This window comes from Castor canadensis, chromosome 15 (genome assembly GCF_047511655.1).
Source record: "Castor canadensis chromosome 15, mCasCan1.hap1v2, whole genome shotgun sequence".
In the NCBI taxonomy this organism is placed as follows: Eukaryota; Metazoa; Chordata; class Mammalia; order Rodentia; family Castoridae; genus Castor; species Castor canadensis.
In genome coordinates this window covers 60,664,330-60,682,911 of record NC_133400.1, presented here as the reverse complement: position 1 = coordinate 60,682,911, position 18,582 = coordinate 60,664,330, and positions in this window count along the sequence as shown.

Here is an 18,582-nt window from a genome sequence, read left to right as displayed (position 1 = left end):
CCATCATTTTTTTCCTCAGGTGATTGACTTCATTTAGATTTATCTTCAATAAGATCAACACAGCATCATAGTACTGACATGAAAGAGATCTGCTCGACCACATCTTAAGGAGGAGTGAGACATATATTTTTATTACTTGCCCTTCTTTGCAATTCCTTTGGTCCCCATCCCAAAATGTCCATGTTCAAAGTCAGAAAAACAAAACACACCTAACACGATGTGGAGAAGCTATGCCTATCACTAACATAAGAGGGCTTTGGTTGGAAACTTGAAGGAGGAGCTTCAAGGCCAGTTCATGAGCATACAGAGAGAGAAGCATCTTTAATTACAGGGACCTCAGGAAGAACACAGTCACCAGCTGGGTTCCATCTCCATCAAAGAAGACATGATAAGAGGAAGTGGGTTAACTTGGCAGCATGAAGGATTTGTATGAAGCAGAATATAAATAGAAAGTAAAGCAAGGCCTGTGAACAAGCACAGAATCTGACAGCTCACTCAGGCCATGGGGACTAGAGCCCAGGAATTTTTCTTTTTAAAGTTTATCCTGAAAATACTCTGTGACTTTGGAAATGATAATAACATGATCTTGGTGGACAAACAGTGATTGTTCCAGATACTTCTGACAATTTGGATCTCTGGGCGATTATACCACTCAGTCCTAGACCCCACATTACTCTATCTGTCTTTAGAAAGAGATGGTGTATAGGTGGTCCTGGTAGGGCTGATCGAGGTGGTGGTGGTACTAATGAAAGTGGGGAAGTATTGCTGGTGGTAGTGGTGCTGGTGGTGGTGTGGAGGTACTGATGGAGGGTGTGCTGGTATTTCTAGAGTAAATACCTCTAGAGGTAGGAGAGGTACTGATGGAAGTGGGGGAGGCACAGATGGCGATGGTGGAGGTACTACTAATGATGGTGGACATACTAATGGAGATGTTAATGGTACTGATGGAGGTGGAGGGGTACAGATGGAGGTGAGGGAGGTACTGATGGAGGTGGAGGGGTACAGATGGAAGTGAGGGAGGTACTGATGGAGGTGGAGGGGTACAGATGGAGGTGAGGGAGGTACTGATGGAGGTGGAGGGGTACAGATGGAGGTGAGGGAGTGATGCAGTTGTGATATTAATGGAAGTGGTTGAGGTACTGGTGCAGGTGTTTGCAGTGGAAGTGATAGATATGGGAATGATGGTGAATGGGAAAGCTTCTGGCCTTCAAGTGCTAGTTATAAGTAAGATAGAATAATTGTTTCTTCTCTTCCCTGGTCTCACTCCAAAGGACTAGAGTTTTGGGCAAGAGTAATCAAACCAAAATATTTTAAAGAATCTGTACCTCAAGGCAGGTAACACAAGGAGACCCACTATAGGGAGGAGCTTAATTTTGACAAAGGATATGAGGAGAATCTCCAGGTAGGCTTTGGGTTAATATCACATCATGCCCCAGAGGGATGAGTGTATGTGGGAGTGAGTCCTGAGTAGGTGTGTGTTTGCAAGGGAAAAATCTTTTTAAAGCTAGCTGCCCATTTTTCAGAGTCACATTAATTAATTTTGTGGCATAGGTGAATGAGGCATGTAGCATGTCTGCCCATCCAATCTCCATTCTTGTCTCTATGGGGACTAAAGGCAGAGGCTTATTGCCAATAGGATCTGTCTGAATAGGTGTTCTGAGAAGGTAAGTGATGAGGGGTGGAGCCTAGAAATCTAACACCACTTCCTCCTTCCAGAATGCCAACGGAAGCATTTTCCTCTAGCAATGAAGAGAGGAATTCTTAGTCTTTTAGTTTTAACTTCTTACCTGAAAGGGATCTTGAGAGACCTTGTTGGATTTAGTTCCCCCTGACTGTATCATTGAGGAATGAGAAAATAATAAGAAATTGGATTTTTCAGAAAATAGTTGTTCCTGCTGACAGCAGTCAAATTTCTAACATCAAGAAGGTCTGGTTTTGATTCCTTCCATCTCCCTGGGATAGTGGGTGGCTGGTCAATAAAGCCAATCTCTCACTTCTGGAATTGGATTGTGTTCCCAAGCTGAAACATGTCTGCATTTAATTTGGACCTGCCCTTGTGTTCTGGGTCTGTCCTATCCGAAGAGGAGTGGGGTTTAATGTATGCACTACGGCTCTGTTTGAGGAACATTTTAACTTGTTACGGGTCTTCTAAGACATGGAGATCTTAAGCCCTTGCTTTCCAAAAGTTGAGTCTGATTGTGTGTGTGCCAAAGAGAAAGTGGAGGCAGCATTGGGGAATATGGTGTTTTACCAACAGTCATAAAAAGTTACATTTAGCCAGACAATTCTCTCTTTGCTTACATATCTAGGAAATAAGCCAGAAACTTAGCAAAGATTCAGAGTGATTATTGACACCAAACAGCTAAAAAATGTCTCCTCCCTCTGAGTTTCTCTTTCTGCCAGATACAGATAAGGGGATTTATATTCAGAAGTTGCTGTTTCTATAGGACTCCAAAATCTTGGCATGATTTAATATAATTCATCATGTGAACAGAACTAAAGTCATATGATTATTTTTAATAATGTTAAGAAAACACACTTGACAAAATTTATCACCCATCCATGCTAAAACACAGGAGTCAGGAAAACTTTCTTAACATGATAAAACATATGTTATCTCAACCCAAAGTCTGCATCTTACTTAGTGGGGGCTTTTCCTGTAAATCGGGAACAAACAAGAGTAGTCACTCCCTTACTTTTCTCACTATTTAACCCTGTCCTGTAGGTATTAGCTAATGCAATTGGACATGAGAAAGCAAGGAGAAGGATAAGATAAGACTTAGACAGGAAGAGATAAAACTATCTCAAATGCAGATGACAGGATTGTATATCTGGAACACCTGAAAAACTTCAATGGAAAATCTATTTTAAAAGTTTTTGTACAGAGGCAGCATATAAAATTCTCTGCAAATCAAACTCATACACATAGAAACAAACACACAGACAGAGACATAAACCCCAATGACTGGAAAAACAAAGATTAAGCAATATTTAAAGTAGCAAAAGTACAAAATACCTAGACTTCAACTGATAAGAACGATGCAAGTTATATGAGAAAAACTATGAAACACTCTGGGAAGCCTTGGAAATAAGCTTAAAAATAAAGCACCCTGTGTTCTTGCATAGCAAGGCCCAGCGTGTGTCTGCTCTCTCTATGCTAATTTAAATGCTTAATGCGATACAAAGAAAACTACCATCAGGATTTTTTATTTTCTGGAGCCAGACAAGTTGTTTTTAAAGCCTGGTTAGAAGGATAAGCAAAAAAGTAAAAGAGGGATGGGCAGGGGAACTAGCCCTATGAGATATTAAAATATTTTTGGTTGGTATCAATGTATGAATAGATTCATGGGATTGGATGGAAATTCCAGAAATAGAATGTATATGAAACTTCAGTATATAATAATGGTAGAGTCCCAAATCGATGGAGGGAAAGGAAGGACTTTTTAGTATATAGGTAACTAGAGAGCCAAATATGAAAATGTAAAAATTTAGATATTTTCCTTATGCCATATACCAAGATAAATTCCAATGGATCACAGATCTAGATGTAAAAATAAAACCACTTGAGTCCTAGGAAAAATATAGGGGGATTCTTTTATAAACCATGAATGAAGAAAACTATCTTAACCATATTCAAAGAAGAAGCTGCAATAAGAAAGAAGATGGATAAATTTGATCATAGTAAAATTAAAATAAAACTTTGTGCAGCCCAATGCAAATACAATAGAAAGTGTGCAAATAACTACATAACAAAATAAAAGTAAAAAGACTAATCAGGAAAAGTATTTGCAACTTACATTGCAGAAATGGGCTGATATCCCTAATATATAAGGAGCTTCTAAAAAGCATAAGGTCGATAACCTAATAGAAAACAAAATGGAAATTTCTCATTAAAATATAAACGATGTTCTGCCCTATTCATAACAAGATACATATGAACTAAAATCTTTCACCTACAATTGAAAAAATTCCAAACATATTGTAATGGAAAGACTGAATAGTCACTTCATACTTTTGTGAGAAAACAAGTAATACAGCTTTATGCCACAAAATAGGCAACATCTATAAAAATTTTGATTTTATCCTTTGACCTTACAGCCTGTTTCTAGAAATGTTTCAAAGACATGCTAGTAAAAATATGACATGATATTTCTGCAGGGTAAAAGCATCCACAATCTCAAATTTCATTCTATACTCATAAGATTAGCATTGTCATTGTATTGTCCTTTTGAAACTGTTACATATATAAATTTTAAGATAAACTGGACATGTCATTTGCTAGTATTACTAGAAACAGTGATTTTTCTATTTAGTAGAAAAAAATTGCTGATGAAAGAATAGCTCAAGAACAATGAACCCCCTTTGAACTAAGATTGCAAACTCTAAAAACCATTTCTTCCTAGAAGAAAAGCTTGATGTCAGGTCTGGGGTAGGAGGTATACAACTTGAACTTGGTGATCTTAGGTTACGAATCAATGTCTACTGCAATCATGTCCAAAGGGCACAGATGGCAAAGGAACACAAGAGGACATAAGAGCCAACCTGAAGGGCCTCTCAGTAGCTGAAGATTAGATAATTTGGACATCCAAAAGAATAATAACTGCAAAGGAGTAAAGCATATCAGATATATGAGAATTGTGTCATAATTGTGCTTCTAAAAGAAAACTCACTGGTCACCTTTGGAGGTTGATAGGCACTCAATTTATTACTCTAAAAATTTGTTTAGGAAAAAATCTAAGGAATTAACTTTCTTCTTGGTCTGTATTTTTTTTTGTGTGCTACTGGGACTTGAACTCAGGGCCTTCACCTTGAGCCACTTGGCCAGCCCATTTTTGTGTTGGGTATTTTCAAGATAGGGTCTAGAGAACTATTTGCCCAGGCTGGCTTCCAATCGCGATCCTCTTGATCTCTGCCTCCTGAGTAGCTAGGATTATAAGCATGAGCTACTAGCACCCAGCAGTATTTTGAAGCAACCAAATAGTTGAATGGGAAATTTCTTCCTAAGGGAACAATTACCAGGAATAAACGCAGAAGGACTGGCAGAATTAGAAAAAAAAAAAAATCAATATTTTGGCCCTTTAATAAAAGAATGTATCCAACCAATAAACAGTAATTGCAACTAAACCATCAAGGGAGATACCAATGAACAAACTTTATAATGATAATTAAAGCAGCTGTAATTTGTGATAGACAGATTGGCCAATAATTGACCCCTAATGTGCCTTACCACCACCAAGCTGGGAGTAATGCACTACGTGCTTTCTGATGTGACACATGAGAATTACTTTCAGGTGTGACAGCACACACCTGTAATCCAAGCTACTAGGGAAGCAAAAGCAGAAGGGTGGTGAGTTTAAGGGCAGCCTAAAAAAGTTATTAAGACCCTATCTCAACAACAAAATCTGAGCAAATGGACTGAGGGCATGGCTCAAGTTGTTGAGTGCTTGCCGAGTATACAAAAGGCCCTGGGTTTCAGCACTACCTAGGGGATTTTCTTATCTAAATGTTGGCTGGGAACATAGCCAAGTCTTTAAATATCACTCTTGTTTGCAAATTTACGGAGGGTAGAAGAACATGGTAAACAACAGCATGAGGAGGAGGGGACAAAGGAGCAATGTCTTTAACAATCAGCGGCATGTGAGTAAAAGGAGAGACCATTAGGAACCTCAAAAAGACTTAGAGACATAACAAGTGTGACGTGTATTTTTATTTGCATTCTGAGTTAAGCAAACTCTTATAAGACATTGTTAGACAACCAGAAGAGTTGAGTGTGGCTGATTATTAAGAAAGTATTGTTAACTCTGTGGAATGGGACAAGTTGTTATAATTGTGAGCTCCTTCAGAGGTCCTTGAATCTGCATTTGCAATCAACTCAAGTCACATTGACACTTTGAAGGCAAACTCTAGAGGCTCAGTCATTGAATCTGAACTGTCATCTCCCTTTTCCCTGAGCAAGGGAATTCAACCCAGTTAATAAAAGTGTTACTGAAGAAAGATTGCAGACTTTGTAGTCCACTTTTCATCCTGACGCAAATCAGTAATCAGTAAACATTTTCAGGGAAGCATCTACTACTTTAATGTACTTTTAGATGTCCTAAAAGAAAAAGAAGGCTCAACTACTCTTAAAATGTGCATTCCACCTGCAATAATTATACAGAGTAAAAAGAAAATCACATCTCACAATTGTGTTTTCCCTGAGTGTTAACTGTAGTTTATAAAATGCATAGGTAAATAATGAAAATCCAAAGAACCATTCTCTGATTGACAATCCGATTAATACTTTCCATTTGTGAGCTCAAAAGGTGAGAATCTGTATTTTAAAAGTATCATGGGGATGATGCTTGAATTAATTTTATCAAGATATGAATAATAAAACTGTTCCTTTAAAAACTCCTTTTACCAAAGTCACTTGCTCGAGAGTCACCATAATCTGTATTTTATCAACTCATGAAGGGTTTTAGTGTGACAAAATTAGATGGTATTCAGGAATACCATCTAGCAGAGGACATTGCTGCTATTCTTTATCTGCAGAAAAATGACTTCATAGATCTCTCTGATTAAGTTGTGTTTGTCTACCAATGTGACAGCAGAAGTTACCACCATCTTGAATTGATCAAATATTAAGAACTCAACTAGATGTAATCTGAGCACATCTCTGAAAACCAAACCCTTTGTGAATGAATACAGTTTAGAAGCACGAATATTTGAGTAACTTTGCTCAAGAATATTTTTGAAAATTGAGGCACACTGTGGATAGAGCACTCAATACCTTCTAAGGTCTAATTTTCGGAAGTCTCCATATGGATAATATTTCAAAATTTTTTTTTCTATCTTTACCAATATAAAACCCTGAGGATATCCCTTTTTATTTGTAAGTGGTGACATTCACATAACTTATTAGGTGATGGGTAGAGAACTACAATATCAATTAAAATAAGTAATAAATAAACAGAACAGTTATTGAAACAATTATACCAGGCAAAATGTTCCAAAAAGATGATGTTAACACTTCATGGTGATAAGAAAAGTTCATCTTAAAAAAGAGTTCTTATTTTGGCTTTAGGAGTCAGGAATCTTCAGGAATATGTGCATTTTTGTTAAAACAATATATAGCTTACAAGATTTTCAAAGTGGTTCTCAACTGTTTAGTCAGATTAATAAGGCCAGCTATGCAATGCCAATCTGTGGATAAGATCAAGTCATTTCAGTCAGCAGTATGGATACTTTGTCTGCACAAAGCAAACCAGCCACTCTTTGATAACTGATTGAATTTTCTACTTTTATCTGAATCTACTGAAGCACTTTTATTATTATCCTCACTTTCCAGATAAGGAAACAGAGGCACAGACTGGTTAAGATCTACAAGGCCACAGGCAATGGTGTAGCAGGGATCTAGGTTCAGGCAGTCCAATTTCAGGGCCCACTTTTTCACTGCTGTGTAATTCTTCCATATGCCCCAAGAATAAGTTAACTTCAGGTGAACAATCAAGATTCAATTCGTTATAAAATTTCTTATACTTAAGGAAAATAAACGGTTATTTTGGTAAAAACTAATACCATGTTTGATGTCTCTTTTTGCCTTATGTGTGTTCTCATTGCATCCATTTATCCAATGTTAGTTTTTGGCTTATTTGTCTGCTTTCTCTTGTGGATTAGAAGTCTCTTTGGTATAGGAGTTGTATTTTTTTGTTCCACTATACTCCCTTGCCCTTATCACAAAGCCCATACATAATAAATTCTAAATGAATATTTGGTGATTGAATTAATGCATTTTATTTCTCTTCCCAGCTTGCATGAGGCAGTAGCATATAGCAGTACTGTCTTATCTATCTTATCTGAGGCTGGTTTTAGATTGCATTTGAGTATCAGCCAATGAGGTTCTGGCCAGTTCAAGGAAAATGGGATTTTCCAGAAAGTCATATACCCTCCATACAATACCTGAAAATAATAAGAGGTTATGTACCATGATGTTCAAAGTAAAATTCTGGTGTTAGGCAAGCTGTAGCTCTAGCTATTAACTTGTACCTAATTAAGAGAGTAGAGGAGAACAAAACCAACCACCCAAGCAAGAAACCAAAAGCTCAGGTCATTTTTAAGGTGCGCAGAGCAAAGCGTTATCTGTAATGTGAGGTACATAAACTCCCTGCCATGGTATGCAAAATTTGATTGCCTGTGTAAGTCAATGCCTCTCCAAGGAGAAGGTAACAGCTTTTCTCACTGACTTAAAGTCTTTGGAACATGAAGGGTTAATAAGCACTGTTTTGGTAAGGCTGTGTAATCTGGTGGTAATAACTGCTTCTTCCCCTCTGTAACACTAGCAATGCATCTGAGTCAGAGCCCCAGTCAGCCAACTTGATAATTATTTTGTTTTTATTATCATATTATTGTTGTACTGGGGGCACATTGTGACATTTACAGAAGTTCTTACATCAGTAATTGTTGAGGTACACTTTTCCCCTCCCTTTCTTCTCCACAAGGTCATTGAGAAGAGAGAACATGGCATTCATTTTTGTGTCCTTAGAAAACCTAACATGAAGCTTAGAAAATGACAGTTCACACTAAAAAAATGAATGAACTTGAAGCTGTAAGATGCTGAAGCTTTCTGAAATATTCTAGGATCTTCTGGAATAGAATAATCCTTTATTATCATGTATCTTAGTTCTTAGCATATAAAATAGGGCAAATATTACATATGCTAAGGGAAAAACAAGAAAACAAGTTCTTAGCTCCTTCAGACACTACTTGTAAGAAATTATATATATATGTATATGTATATGCATACGTATATATAATTTTTCCATGGATTTTTTTTACTTCACATTTTAATTATGAGAAAAACTAAAACACTAGGTATTTTCTGACTGACTTGTTTGGCCAGTTGTAGTAAAAATGTGAGTCTTTAGAATGTTGTTTCTGGCTCAAGTCTTGTGAGAAATTGTCTCTAAACTCCCTAAATCTTTGTATTTTTCTGCATATTTTTATTGATGTTTCCAGAAGAAATCTATTACTAGAGATTCACAGGGCTGGCAAGAATCTGAGCTGCCAGAGTCCAGCAATCAGCAATAGAACTTGAGTCTAAGTCTAAATTCAGTGTTAACTTGAAGGCGTTCTTAAGCATGTGATTTAATCTCTGAGGACCTCTGTTTCATCAGTCTGTAAAATGAGAAGACTGGCTTAGATGACCCTCTAACACTCTGTCAGCTCTCACAATCTATAAATCTTTAACCTAATTCATTTCCTCTTTCATGCAGGGACAGAGCAATTTAGCCTGACAGACTAATGGGAAGCAATCCTTTTGGATTAAAGTGTGTGTACTAGATTTCTGTATATGTGTCTTAGATCCAGTCTTGTCTTTATTCTTCATCGCCAGAGGCTGACCTTTAAGGACTGCATCACCAGGCTCCATTGCTTTTTGGAGTGTGGTTAGAATTAGCCCCTGGGAGGCACTGGCAGGATATCAGAGGTGAGAGGAAGGAAAGAGAAGTCAAGGTCTCTATTTCCTGTCCCTTGCCATCACTGGGGTTTCCTGGTAGCAGGGGCTGCTCTTCTCTGTACCTTTTCTTCATGGTTCATGGTGGAGCCCATGCCTATTGCTGCAGTTTTGGGACTTACTCCTGCTTTTCTTGTGAGGTGTATGGGTGACAATGGCTTCTTACCGATGCTTCTCCTGACATCCTCCACCATTTCTTATTTCTTCCTCTTCATCCTATCCTTATCTTTGAAAGAGATCACTCATTAGATTCTCTTTTACCATTTTTACATTTTGGGAACGAGGTAGGATATGTCTTCACACTTAATGGAAAAGTTGTTCTAAGAACCTTTACAGTTTGAATTTTAGAGTCCACTCAGGTATTCAACAATTGGGAACAAATTAATTCTTTATTGTTATGCAGTTTGCTAGAAGCTAATCTGTACAGGGAACTGATAGAAACCATCTACACTTTTGAAATATTGATAATTATGTCACAAGGCAAATTAACAATTTTGACTAATATTTTAATCTTTCTTGAGCACTGCAGTGAGAATGGTTCTTAGATTCATTAGCAGGTCCTGGGGAAGTTAGAGTTGCAGATATCTCTGCTTATAAAAGTACCTTAGTGTGTTTACACCAAGTCTAATTTCTTTAATTAGATTACTTTCCTTTGGAAAGTAGAGCTTTCTAGTAGAAGAAACACTCACAGTCTATACTAGAAAACTGAGTCATCTCAATGTGGTTGACCAGATGACCAATGGCAAAATTAAAAAAAAAAAGACTTTTAGCATATTAGTGACAGATTTTTCTCCAAAAGAAGTTGTGTTGAACTTGTTTTAGTAGAACTGTGTATCTCCTGGAAGAAGTATAAAGATAAGTGATGTAAAGAGAAGAGCCTAAAAATTCCTAGGACCTTGGCACACTGAGATCCCTTTTGAAGTTCTAGTAAAAGTAAACTTCATAACCAGTTTTCCCAAAGGCTATGTGAAATCAAATTGCTTGACTGATGCATTAAGATTTGAATATGTCTTAAAAGTTGGATATGAATTCAGAGGTGAAATGGGAGAGGAAGGTGAAACAGGAGCAGAAGTGTGAGGAAAGGCACTAAGGTATAAAAGGCCTTAGTCTATCAAGGGTTATCAAGGAAAATAGTTCTATGATAGAGTGCTTAGTACAACAGTATCTGGAAGCCAGAAGAGTTTGTGCGTGCTATAGTTAGGATGTTGTACTTCATCTTCTATACCTGCAGTTAGTTACTCTTACAAATTAAACCTATCAAAAAGATATATTGAAGTTCTAACTCCTGAAATAGATCCTATTTAGAAATAAGGTTTTTGCAAATACAATAAAGTTAAGATGAAGTCATAGTGAACCCTAATTTAATATGATTGATGTCCTTATAAGAAAGGGAAGATGCCATGTGAAGACAGAAGCAGAAATGGGAATAAGTTATATAATACAAACCAAGGAAGTCCAAGCATTGATGACAATCACTAAAAGCTAGAAAGAGTCAAGGAAGGATGCTATAGACAGTCTCAGAGCAATCATGGCCCTGCTTGCATCTTGACTTTGGACTTCTATCTTTCAGAATTAGGAGGGAATAAATTTCTATTGTTTTAAGCCACCAAGTTTGCAGTATGTATTTACCTAAGAACCTGTGGGATAAGGATTGTTACATAAAGGGGTGAAGTGGATCAACTGAAAAACAATAAAGAGTTGAAGCAGCAGTGGTAAACTGAAGAACTTCTGTTCAAATTCATGGTCAAAGATGGTTAAAAACATAACCTATAGTAAACAGAATTTGGTTCATGGACCAAATCTGCTCCTATGCTCCCAAGAATATGACTTCTACTACATAAGGAAAAAATTCAAGGGATTTTAAGCTGAGGGTTAACACTAGTTTTGTACTGTGGCAAAATTGCCATGGTTATAATGGGAAGAACATAGTTAGGAGAGCCTTGTATTAACCATGTAGGAGAAGGGCAGAAGTAACCTAGGACAAGGACAGGCATGCGGAATAAAGAGGAGCTGTGAGCCAATAGCACTTGGAAGTGGAGGAGCTAACTCTGGAGGGGGTACTGTATGGGTGTTAGTGTGAATGAAGTAGCTCTTGCCATGGGTGTGCTGTGTAACAAACTGTCTCAACACTCAGAGTCTGAAGACAAGGATGCATTCTTTGGGAACTGAAGGTTGGTTGTGGGTGACTGATCTAAGCTGGGTTTAGTTTGATAGCTCTGATTCAGGCTATGGCAGCTGGAACAGCTGTGTTTCTCACTGAAGGTCTTCAGTTGGATGAAATGATGCTGCTTCCTGTGTCCTTCTTCCTCAGGAGTTAGCAAGTTACACAGGCATGTCTTTTTGATGGCAATGGCCATGGCAGGGGTGCAGGAAAGCAAGCAGAAACATACAAAGCCTGGACTGACTGGGCTAGAATAGAAATACTGTCTTCCATCCATTTCCATTGGCTAAAGTAAGTTACCTGAATATGTTCAAAGTCGAAGCTAAGAGGCAGGGAAGTGTATGCGTTTCACAGGAGGCTGTGGCAGTGGTGTGGTGGTAGCAAGAGTAAAGATTTGGGGCCTTTAATGCAATTTACAATAGACCCTCTGACCACAGATATTAACATCCCATCCCATATGTAAAATGTACTCACCACCATCCAGCACCTCCAAGTCTCAACAGATCATGGTATCAGGCTCAAAGTCAAAGATTTCACCATTTATATCAGGTCCAAATGTGACTCTTCTTAATCCAGAGACCTGTGAACTCAATAGATAGTTTATCTGTCCCATTCAGGGACAACATACAATGGTGAAAACAGCACTAGATGAACACAAATACTCCCATTAGGAAAAGGGAAGAAAGGAAGACACATAGCACTAGCCCAGAATGATTTGGAAATCTCACTCAACAAAGATTGCCAAACCCAATTGGTAAGAAAACTTGAAATTTACCAATTTCTTTACTACCACATCTGATAGGCCACATTGTTTCAGCCACCTGTCACACTTTTAATCCCATTGTTAAAGACTCCTCTAATGACTTCTTCACCTCCTGCCAGCCAATATTGTCTTAAAGTTTTGTTATTGAGAGCATCCTACTCCCAGGCTGAATGCCTGCTTTGTTTAGCTGTTCCTACAAAAATGTCACTCAAAAAACTCAGTGGCTTAGGATGACACTCATTTATCCCCATGAGCCTGAGAGTTGGCTGGCATATGACTGGTCAAGTTGTAGTGGACTGGACATAAAGCCACAGCTACAATATAGATGCAGAATGCCTACTGTTCATGGTAATTAATGAACAGGAGGAAAAACAGACTGAATACATTGGTCTTATGAGGCTGATGGGACACTCAGATGGGGAAGACACAGAACAGGAGCCTAGGAGAATAGTCTTGGCTAGAAAGAAAGGGAGCAATTTGTCATTGGACTGTAAATTGGAACTAAAGATATGGAAATAGATGAGCACCCAAGGCAACCACATAAAGCAACAAGAGGCTATGATATGAAACCTTGGGGAGCACCACCATTTAAGAGATGTGGAAAGGAAGAGACGCTCATAAAAAAAAGATCAGACAGAGCAGAGGTACAGAAGAAAATGGTGTCATCAAAGCCAAGTGAGAAGAGTTTTATTGTGGTGGGATCGAATAACACTGCTGACTGCTGCAGAGAGCTCAAGAAATATGAAAACAGAAAAAGAATCTCTCAGATTTGAAAATCAAAAGATCATTGGTGGAGAGACCAAATTATTTGTTTTCCAACTGGGCACATCTGAGAATGAACAGAGGTGCTATTAATAATTAGAGCAGAACAGCATGTGTTCTTGGGCAAACAAAGACATATGGTCACGTTAGTTTCTGGGGCTCTTTGCCAGATTGTTTTCACAGGGTAAGTGGAGTGTGAGCTTGATTTGCAACAGGCAGAGCAGTGATGTGGAACCTGGAAGAGTTGATTGAGATAGCTGGAGTAGATTTTATGTGTAGGAGCTTGCTTGAATAAGGAAATAGGAAGAGGGGACAATGACAAAACCACAAAAGATTGTCTGAATCTTATTATAACAGAGAAGGGCATCAAACAGGTTTAAGGATTGTGAATCCAAATACAATGGACCATGAGATTTTTCTAGGAGGATTTAGAAAGCAGAGCAACTGGTAAACCCATCCCCACATTTTTTTCTAACAATAAAGGGAGATCTGTTGCTATCAGAATATTAGAAGGTGGTAGACAGTGAAGAAGAGTGATTGCCTGGGCTCAGGTTGAGCTATCTTTCTCTGCAGAAGCAAAACCTTATTTGTCCACATGGCCTTGACATATTCTATTGTTACTGATCCTCAGTGCACTGTGGAAACCTCTCAATCAACAAATGTGCAATGATATGACCATGTTTCAAAGTGCACCGAGAGCACTGGAACCATCCAGAATATTGTGTATAGCTACTATTAGCATAATCGTTTCTCCTTCTCTGGTCCTGCTAACTGAATCTCCAAGTCACCTCCCTCCCTCACCACACCCGATCCACTGTTAAAACTTATTCTAAACCCAGATCCATGGCACAGGTCCCAGTTTAACAAACCCTCTTTGTTTGCAGCATCAGTTGGCTCAGAGGTTCATGTGAGCAGGCATCAAGAAAAATTTCATGATAATCTAGGTCGAATTTACTCTTTCCCATCAGTGCTGGAGAATGAGGGAGCCAGTTGCATTGATTTCAGGAGCCAGTGTGGGCACAGGCAGGCCTGGCCTTTATCTGTGTGGTCATGTTTCCTTTATTGGACTGCCTATGGGGGAAAACAAAATCCCGGCTTGTGCATCACAGTGAATGGTTCTGAGAGCTTTATTTGATCTCAAACCCTACCAGAGCTTTTTTCATGCACATTTTGGTCCTTTTTTTTCAGTCCTTTCAGTTCACTATAGAATAATGTTTTGGCTAAGCAGAATGTGAGAAGTGAAATTACATTTGAGAAAAAAATCTTTTCTGTTAGGACAGAAAAGATAAATGACTGAACAAGAGGCAACAGTGAAACCAGTTCACCCATAACAGAGTCCCCATGAAGGAAGCCAAGCTGCACAAACATTTCTTGATTTCTGGACTTTCAGGACTTTAAAAAAAAAAACCCATAAAATGTAGGGCTTCAATGCAAGTGTTGCCTATCGAACGTAAATTGCTTCCCCATGCTGTGACCCAAGATGGGTCCCCTTTTCTCCTCCTGTCTTTTCATGAGTGAAAAATGACCATCAGTTCAGAGTTGTCCGCATTAACTGAGACAATGGCTATGTCAGAGCTGATTTCTGAGTCATCACTCCATTTTTTATGAGCTGTGTTCCTTTGGTTAAGTCAATTAACCTTTCTGTGTTTTACTTTTTCTTACCTATAATTATGGAGAATCATAATGGCTGCCTCATTAGATTCTGTTGTACATATTAAATAAGATCATGTTTATAAAGCACCTGGTATAGTACTTATTATCTCATCATGTAAAAGCACAACAAATGTAAACCCTAGTGTTTGTCTTGTTGTTGATTCTGCCTGAGGTGCCCCAGAAGCCAAGCTGAAGAATAAATACCCTGGAAAATGGCTGAGTTTAGGAAGAATATTACAATGTCCAAACTCAGGTCTGGACAGCAGGGCATCTGCTCAATGCCACTGATGCCCATTATGCACTCTGAATAGGAATGTTCAAGGTAGGGGATCCCCAGCATGAGAGGAAAAGGGAGGTCAGCACCCAGCAGGACTCCTACCTCCCTCATCCTTGCCCTGCTCTGTCCGTGGGCAGAGTCAGGATTTGGATTCTGCATGCATCCCACCTTGCAAGGCTCCAGTCATTTGCCTGGCTCTCTGTGCACATCCCTGTGCCTTTTTAGGATCCATTAGGCTTGTGGCATGGAGCCCTGACTTCTCTGACCTTGCCTCCCAGCTCTGGTCTACAGATGGTCTCGTACCAATCCTTAGCCTGGGCCCAACATTCATCCTCATGAGACTATCCTCCCCTGGTTGGGGGACTCTCAGTTCTCTATAAGAACAGGACATTTTATCATTAATGGAAAGGAATCAAATAGCATAGTTCTAATATGCAGACATTATTCCCTGTAAACCAATCTTGTTAGTAGATTTTATTCTGCTTCTTTTAATGAAGTGTATCTGTGTGATTCCTTCTTAAAACACAACGTACGTGAAACAACAGAAAAGTTAATGTCAAATAACTCTTTATTATGACTTTTAGACTGTGCTACAGAACTCTGTGGATTATAAGGTAAAAGCCTAGTGCCTTAGTTTTTAAAAACCATCTTAGGTTCTTTCATTTGAAGGGGAGGAGATTGTGGACAAAGAAAACCTTCTAAGTTCCAATTAAACAAACACATTAGCCTTTGCTGAGGACTCTAGGATGGGGAACAGATTGATGGCAGATGTACTGTCATCCCTGAGCATGTCTCTAGGTACTCTGAAAAGTACATTTTAAAATGTGACTTTAAACAAGGCTTGGTGGTTTACACCTGTAATCTTAGTTACTTTGGAACAGGAGATAGGGAGGATTGCAGTTTGAGGCCAGCTCAGGCAAAAAGTTCTTGATACTCCATCTCAACCAATAAAAAGCTGGGTGCAGCAGTCTATGTGTGTCATCTCAGCTAGTTGGGAAATGTAAATAGGAGGATCATGGTTCAGAATGACCTGGGCATAAACATTAGACACTATTTGAAAAATAACTAAAGAAAAAAAGATTGGGGGTGTGGTAGAGTGAGTGCCTAGCAAGCGCAAGGCCTTGAGTTCAAACTCCAGTACTGCCAAAAATGTGAATTTATACATGTATTTATAGAACAATTTTATAAGCTATAAATTATAAGCTATGCTAAAAGTTTTAAACATGCTTCTATCTCTTTACCAAGAAATTCCACTTCTAGGGTGCTATTCTACAATAAGCACTCACTGAGCACCTAATATGTGTCAGGAAACCTTCTGGGCATTGGAAATACAAAGAAGAGTGAAGTTGATCACTGTCCTCTCTGAGAACATTCAGCAGGTGGACACTGACAACAGACCAGGAGCATGGGGGATAGGTGAGGTAGGAAGTATGTCTGAGGGTTTAGGCTATGAGGGAAAAATGTAGGAGAGGAAACAGGAATCAAGAATGTGGGTGCAGTTGGGTTCCGATGGCTCACCTGTCATCCCAAATACATGGAAGGCTGAGATAGGGAGGATCATGGCTCCAGGACAGCACAGGCAAAAAAGTTTGCAAGACCCCCATGTCAATGGTAAAAAGCTGTGTGCTTGTCATCTCAGTGACAGCGGGAAGCCTAAAATCAGAGGATCAAGGTACAGGCCAGCCTCAGTAAAAAGCGAGACCGTATCTCCAAGACAACTGGAGCAGAAAGGGCTGGAGGTATGGCTCAAACCGTAGAGTATCTACCTAGCAAGTACAAAGCCCTGAGTTCAAACCCCAGTACCACCAAAAAACAACTTCCACCAAGTCAAGAATATGGATGCAGAACAATGAAAGTTATGGGGTCCACAGCAACATTTAGGTGCTGCATAATATTCCATTATTTGGAAGTATTGCAGTTTGTTGACAAACTAAAATTTATTACCAATTCCTTTTTATGCATGAAGCTTCGATGGCCATCCTTATATATCTGTCTGTTTATTTATCTATCTGCTTTTTTTCTTAAGATAAATTTTGGGAAGTTAAATTATTAAGTCAAATATTATAGATAAGTTTACAATGCACCTTATAGAACACATCTTCTAGCATTTACACTTTTACTCTTAACCAATTTCATCATAGACCATAATATAATTGGGCTGAGGTGCAGCTCAGTGGTAGAGTACTTGCCTAGCGCGTTCAAGGCCCTAAATTTGGTCCCCAGCACTGCAGAAAAGAAAATAATATCAACTAAACATTTGTGGTGCATCGTATGATGTCAAATAAAAAAATTAGTGTATTCAAGATGACACCTAGATCATATATACATTCGACAGCTTGTTGATACGTTATAACTTTTAGTAGTTTTCTCTTTGCTATGATGCTGAGTGATTTTTGCATCTTTCTCCATATACTTGTGTGTTTTCTACACTCATCATGAATCTCCTTCGGGTAACATGAATTTCCTTCTGATTTATCTTAAGATAAATCAATTTTAATTAAGCAGCAATATTGGGAAACATTGTCAAAATTGTCATAGTTCCCTAGATTGGCAACTGCTCTTTCTTTATTTCTATGAAGAACTGGTTATCTTCTGAAACGGTCAAGTTATCTTAAAACACAAATTAATGGGGACTTGAAAGGGAGAGTACTTACTTAGAAAACACAAGGTCCTGAGTTCAAACTCCAGTACTGAAAAAAAGAAAAAAGTAACCAACCTATAAACTGATAGTCTTTGTGTTTTCTTCTGGCCAGATGCTTGGCTGCTTGTGTAGGATACAGCAGTCTAAGGCCCATTTCCCTTTCTGCTATGTGGCTCAGTCCCTAAGAATTATTCTATTTAACATGTGTTATTTGAGATATGGGATCTTGCCAGGTTGTCCTGTTCAAGAGTCTGGCTAAAGAAAGACTCTGCCCTTTACCCAAAAACATTCTTTTAGGGTCTGAAAATGACCAAGACAATCACTTGTCAACCACTTGTTTATTCATTTCATGCAACAAATGTTTATTCACAGACAGTTCAAAGTGCTGGGGCTACAGGAGGGAATAAGACAGACACACACAATCCCTGTCCTCATGAAGTGTCTATTGGAGTACAAGACTCAATAATCCAGAAGATAAATAGGTTCACCATTTGATGCTTTAGACTGATACATACTTTAGGGGGGAAAAGAAAGAAAACAGGAGAATGTGAAGAGAAGGAGATGAAGGGGCATTGACTTTTGGTTGGCTTGTTGCTTTGGGGAGAATACATGGTAGAGCAAGACAGCTCACTGCATGGCTGGTAAATCAAAGAGGGGAAGAGGAAAGGGCTGGGGTCCCACTATCCCTTTGGAGGGCATGCCCCCAATGACCAGAAGACCTCCCACTAGGGAAGCCCCACTCCTTAAAAGTTTCAGCACCTTCCAATAGCAGAATTCTGGGGAACCAAGTCTTTACCACATGAACATTGAGGGGCACATAAGATTAAAACTCTAC